Source organism: Rosa chinensis, chromosome 4 (genome assembly GCF_002994745.2).
Source record: "Rosa chinensis cultivar Old Blush chromosome 4, RchiOBHm-V2, whole genome shotgun sequence".
In the NCBI taxonomy this organism is placed as follows: Eukaryota; Viridiplantae; Streptophyta; class Magnoliopsida; order Rosales; family Rosaceae; genus Rosa; species Rosa chinensis.
The window spans coordinates 17,518,808-17,525,695 of record NC_037091.1 but is presented as its reverse complement, the minus strand read 5'-3'; the positions used below and the strand labels follow the sequence as shown (position 1 = coordinate 17,525,695).

Sequence of the window (6,888 nt, the reverse complement as noted above, 5' to 3'; positions counted from 1 at the left end):
CTCCATCCCACGTGATTAGCTGCTGCATAATTTGAATGAAGATAAACAAGGTCCATGCCACATGTCAACTCATAATTGGTCAGACCAATTAATTAGACCAAATGCATGCTTAATTAACAGGTTAATTAACCAATTAACCATTTGTTAATTAATTCAGGCAAAATAATTTTGTCCTTTTGTCGAGAATTCCGACTTTCACCATTTTGCATCATTTTTGTGTCCATTTCCTCTCGATTTCAACAATTCCGCTTATTTTCTAAAAATAAATAATAGTTGATTAATTACATAATAATTGACTTAAGAATTAACTTATTTATAGTGTTTTAGATACAATTCTATGCATGTAATCACTGGACAAATCTATAATTTTTTTCTTCTAAGTAAAAATTTTGGTAAAATTTTTAGTACTGTTTTGATAGTAAAAAAAAGTATTAACAAGCGTACTATACCAAAATGTTAATCAAACAGTACACATCAAACGACAGAACACTCATTTTCTGCTGTCCTAGTTTTTTACATAAATTGTAAATGTGTTGTCTGAGTATCTCCAGAGATATAGTTTTTTCTTTTCCAATCTAGTGGTGACCCTCAAACAACATTTTTCTGTTGTTACCTCAAGAGTTAGAATCTCATTCCTCCCAGGCAAATAAGGTACGTGGTATTATTCAAAAAACAATGATAAGAATAATATGTTGTTTGATTATAGTTGGCTGGAATTTTGGAATCTCCCTCCAAATCCTATAAACCATTTCCCTCTCAAAATGATGAAACCCTAGCCAAGTCAAATTAGGTGTAGCATTCAGACAACATAATTTGATTAAATTTGTATGTCTGAGTGTAAAGGGAGTCAAAGTTTTAATTTTTGTTTTTCCCTAATAACTGCTGAAAAACTCTTGTCCTACGCCCGATAGTTACTCCCCACTTCGAAACCTTATGTCCTAAACCTTATGTCTCTCAACTCTAATGAAAAAACTCTAAGCCCGATTTCTCGAGTCTCCAGCCAAACCATGGCCAACGACGACAAATTTCCTGCGCGGCTTTACCGGTCGGAACCCTAATCTCGGGGTTAGCAACGGCCATTTCCAGAATACCCTGATCTCAATTTCACTTAAGCGGCGGCGTTGCCATCGATCTATCAGCGATGATGTAGCTAGCCTTATTTCCTGCTCCGTTGCACCGAAACCATAGTTTGTGATAGAATCCTGAACTCACTCAACTCGAGATTCCAAGGTACCCCATTTACACTTCAAATCCCTAATTTCAAATCTTCATCCAATATTCCAATTTCCGAATTGGTTTTAAAGTTGGTGAATTTAGCTTGACGGCTCAAGATTCAAAGCAAAATTGAGGTTGAATCCATTAACAATTATATGCCATAATCCCATGTTTGTTCTTACTTTAAAGTTTGCTTCTTTCTGTTTGAATTTGTAATAATGTACTGGGACGTGTGTTTATAGGTCACATTGAAGTTTAGTTTGGTTAAATATACATTAATACTCATTCAAGTAATATATATCTGTCTACATGTTTTGATGTGTTTACTTTGATAAGTAGGTTTAATAGTATTGAAGTCTGATACCTTAATTTTGTGGAATCATGTAATCCAATGTAGTTTCTTGTATCTTATATGCCTATGCATTTAGTTTTGCTTTCTGTTATGCTAATTGGTGTCTACTGTGTGAATAGATCGAGGTGATCATAGATTCACAACCTTGCACAAAGTCAAATCTGAAGTTCAAAGTTCATAGGTATTTTCTAGCTCTTTATATCAGTTATTAACATGGGCCTGATTATTGTATAATCTTGATCCACTTAAGCTAAATTCCCTTTTTGGCTTTGATTGTATTGTTAAATACAAAACTTGTCCTTATGAAGTTATGTTTTGTTGATTAAGAGAATCTAGAAATTCTGGTTTCCTTATTTGCTTCTTGTCAATGGTTTTTGCTAGTATATTTGATACTCGTCGGAATATTAATTCTGGTTTTGATATTGGTTGCAGCTGTTTGTTTCTGTCTTGTGTTAATAGGAAATGAATGTATGAGCATGTTATGCACTAAGCAGTATTATTAGCATGTAAATGTATTTATTAGTTGGGAATTTGAATGTATTTATGACCACTAGCCCTTAGTAGTAGAATTAGAATGTTGTGTTTAGTGAAACTAAATGTTGAGAGAAGTATATTTTGGGTTTAGAATATGGACAAGTCTTGGATGCATGCTGATAGAAGATCATGCAAGTTTGAGGTAGGACTAGCAGAGTTTTTGAAGTTTGCCTTGTCTAATGCCACCAACAAAAAGAAGATATGTTGTCCTTGCTTAAGATGCTGCAACACCGATTGATTTTCCATTGGAGTTATTAAGGATTATATCTTTTGGAATGGTATTGATGAGAGCTATAAGCATTGGAGGTGGCATGGGGAACCCTCTACATCTACCATTAAATACAATAGAGGAGTCGAATCTGAAATTGTAGATTGGAAACCAAATAGTGGGATAGGGGAGAACGATGTAGATATGGAAGAAAGTGAGGATGGGGAGATTTCAGAGGACTCAAATGAGTTTCTAAAGTAAGTGGAGGATGGGGATAAGCCTTTGTATCCTGGATGTACTAAGACAACCAAGTTGAATGGTCTGATTTAGACTTTCAATCTGAAAATCAAAGCATGGAATGACCGATGCTTGCTATTCCGACATGCTTATAATGCTTGCGGGTTTGCTTCTTGAAGGAAATGAGGTTCCAGCGTCTTTGTATGAAGCAAAAAAAAACACTTAGTCAATTAGGGATGGAGTACGAAAAGATTCATGCTTGTCCTAATGATTGTGTCTTGTCTAGACAGCAGCATGTCGATGCTATTATCTGCCCCACTTGTGGTGTTTAACAATGGAAATTGGGAAAGGATAAAACCGAGAAACAAGGGATACCTGCCAAGGTTTTATGGTAATTTCCACCAATCCTGAGGTTCAAACGGTTGTACCAATTGACAAACACATCTAAGAACCTGACTATGCATGACTATGGTAGAAAGAAAAATGGAATGATGCGACATCCAATTGATTCACTGACTTGGGATTTAGTTGACAAAAAATGGCTTAAATTTGGTAGTGAGCCAAGGAACCTCATACTTACCCTCTCATCTGATGGGTTTAACCCCCATAGTTCTCTAAGTAGTAGGTACTCTTGTTGGCCTGTTATACTTTGACATATAATCTTCCTCCATGGCTGTGTATGAAGAAGAAGTATATGATGTTGACGTTGCTAATATCCGGACCGAAACAGCCTGGTAATGATAATGACGTCTATCTGCACCCTTAATAGATGACTTAAAATTGTTGTGGGATGGGGTTGAGGGAGTATACGATGCACTAAGAGGGGACTACTTCAAACTGAAAGCGATACTCTTCTGGACTATTATGATTTTCCTGCTTATGGAAACTAATCAGGTAGCATTGTGAAAGGTTGCAATGCTCGTCCAATATGCCTTGATCAGACATGATTACATAGGTTGAAGAAAGGTAATAAAATGTCATTTATGAGGCATCACAGGTGCCTATCCTGATGATCCATCCATACCGAAAATAGTATGCTGCTTTCGACAACACCGTAGAGGAGGACCTTACTCCTATACCATTAACGGGAGTGGAGGTGTTAGCAAGAGTAGAGGGTCTAAACTGTGCATTTGGCAAAAATGTCATCCTCCTCTGCCTAAGGGCGTTGACATCCAAACAGACCTTATTGGAAGAAGAAGTCTATTTTCTTTGAACTAGAGTACTGGAAATATATTCTTGTACGACATAATCTTGATGTGATGCATATTGAGAAGAACTGTTGTGATGCCATCATTGGTATGTTGTTGAACATTCCTGGGAACACAAATGATGGGGTTGCTGCTCGCTTAGACATGGTTGAAATATGCATTAGGATTGGTTTGATCCCAAAAGTAGGTGCCAAAAGGGACAAGTTACCTTTGGCTAGTTGGAACTTGTTGCTACATGAAAAGAAAATTGTTTGCGGTTCTTTTTTCGACATGACGATGCCTGTTCAATTTTCTTCAAATGTTAGAAGTCTTGTCTCTATGGATGATTTAAGACTTGTTGGTCTTAAATCGCATGATTGTCACACAGTCATGCAAATTCTTCTCCCTGTTGTTATACGTTCTGTTCTAGAGAAGCTGGTTAGGTATGCAATCATTCACTTCTGACTATTCTTCAAGGTTATATGTTGTAAAGTGATTAATGTCTCGAAGCTAGAAAAAATGCAAGCTAACCTGGTTATGACAGTTTGCTTGCTTGAGAAGTACTTCCCACCTTCATTTTTCGATATCATGATTCATTTAACTGTGCATCTTGTGAGAGAAGTTGAGTTGTGTGGTCCGATATTTTTTCGATGAATGTGCCCTTTCGAGAGATACATGAAAGTCTTTAAAAGATGAGTGATATGTCGTAGGCATCCAGAAGGGTGTATAGCAGAGTGTTATATTATTGAAGAGGCTATTGAGTTTTGCGCTGAATGTATGCTCAATGATGCTACCACTGTTGGAATCCCAAAAAGCTGTAAATCACGAGTTCGTAATGCCTCTAAACCATTATTAGGCACTAGCATGATATCTATTTGTGGGAATGAGCTCCATCAAGCACATCTTTGTGTATTGCAGAACATAGAGGATGTGTCTCCTTATTTCATGTAAGTCATAACTGTTTTTAATTAAAATATGAACATATCCTTCATTCTTTTGTTTTTCATCTTGCTGAATGTTTTGAATTTCCTTCATTTCAGTGAACACTTGGAATTATTGAAGTTGCTTTTCCCCAAGTTCAAGAAAAACAAGAAGTCGCTGAAAGATAAATAGAACCAGACATTTGCAGAGTGGTTAAAGGAAAAGGTACTGAATGAACTCCTGTTTCCCGACAATAATGTTTCAGAAGCAATGAGGTGGATTTCAAGTGGACCGAATAATGAAGTGCCAACATTTAGCGGATGCTAGGTTAATGGAGTTGATTTCAACACCAAGGATGGAGACAACATCCGATCAGTTCAAAACAGTGGAGTATTTTTGCTCACGGATGTAATGCAAGTTTCTAGTGCAAGGGATAAAAGGCCTATTACTTCTAGGGAAAATTTCACAAACAGTACACCAAGTAAAGACCACTAATAATTCTTATACATAATGTTCCAAACCGATCATTTTGGTACATGGACTCTCGATCTCGACCCACTATGTAGACACGACGTCAATGACACCGTTAACTCTAATGCCGTTATGCATTTGTCAAAGGGTAATTTAGTACTATCACACTCTGGGTCATTTTTTCAGTTAAAAAAAAATTTCTCCTGATCTCCTCTGATTCTCTCCTTTTCTCCTTCTCTCTCTCTCCCCCCACATGCCCAAACCCAGAAACCTCGACCCCAACAACCACCGCATCTCCTCCACCTTCCAAATCCATACCCACGAAACTTAACCCCACTTCTAATGCCAGCCCCATCCCTACCACCGATCACCACCACAATCCCTACGCCCATCTTCGGATCCACCACATTTGCCTCCATCAGCCCAACAGTTCTCACTCCTTGCCTGGCCTTCAACCTCGCCTTCTTCATCACCGGAAACTGATTCCACTCTGGCTTCCACTCTAGTTTTATGTCACGTATGACCAACATATTCTCTCCTCTTATTCTTCGAGCAAAGCTTCGGTGCTCTCTTCCCGCACTCTCATCACAACCTCTTAGGATTTTCTAGCAAATTGAGATGTAGAGAGAGAGAGAGAATCGCTGAGATGAAGGTGAGGAGAGAGAAATTGGGTCTGAGAAGATGGGTATGCGTGTGATTGATTGGTTTTGATGATGAAGAAGAAATATTGAATTGGAATTGGGGTTTTAGATGATGAGCTGCGAAATGGATTACGATCTATTCAGTCGAGGTCTTGGGCGGCTTAGTGGCGAAGCAAGTCGGGTTCTGGTCGGGGAGGACCGAAAGAGGCGGTGAGAACCCGGAGTTGTTGTTGCTGTTGTTGAACACCGGGATTAGGATTATGATAATGGTTGTTGATTCAACAGAGGTGAAAAGCTGTGGATTGATTAGGTTGGAATTGTAGAGGTGATCGGGATTGGGAGGGAGGAAGAGAGATGGGTGCCCATAGTGAGAGAGAGAGAGGGAGAGAGAGAGAGAGAGCGCTGGGTGCCCAGAGAAAGAAAGACGGGTGCTCAAAGTAAAAAACTGAAAAGACCATATTATCCCTCAAATTAACGGCGTCATTGACGTCGTGTACTGATAGTGGGTCGAGTTTCAGATTTCGTGTACCGAAATGCTTGGTTTGGAACTTTATGTATAAGAATTATTAGTGACTTTTACTTGGTGTACTATTTGAGAAATTTTCCCATACTTCTATGGTGTGATTAAACAAATCTGAGAGTTGGATTACTATAAGTTTAGGGTGCCTTTATTCAACTGTGATTGGGTTGAGAATGTTAGGGGCATCAAGTAGATGAACTTAGGTTTACTTTGGTAAATCTGAATAGGAAAGGGCACTTGAATGATGCTTTTGTCATAAGTACCCATGTGAAGCAAATCTTTTACATACAAGACCCCCTCGATGCTCAATGGCCAGTGGTAGTAAGGTGCCTTGATAGAGACTACCAATGGGCAGATGAATATTAGGAGCTACAAGATATTGAAGAGGAGTAATAGCTATTTGATGCCATAATTCCATCCATCGAGACGTTTGATGACATAGTTGGTGATGAACATAGCAACAATATGCGACCTGGTGATGAAGGAATCTGGATTGAGAATGAAAACACTCAACGTGGCTGATAGGATTGAGAAAGTCTAGACCTAGTTGCATTCACTTTTGTGAGTTTTGACAATGTGTCTTTGTACTTTTACATTTGATG

General features: G+C 38.3%; 1 long non-coding RNA gene across 1 annotated transcript; it reads left to right on the top strand.

Moving 5' to 3' along the window:
- Positions 1-885: 885 nt before the first annotated feature.
- On the top strand, positions 886-6,888 carry LOC112196562. Its single transcript, XR_002935264.2, has 3 exons — positions 886-1,230; positions 1,687-1,748; positions 4,774-6,888. It is a non-coding gene; the product is annotated as an uncharacterized LOC112196562 (long non-coding RNA).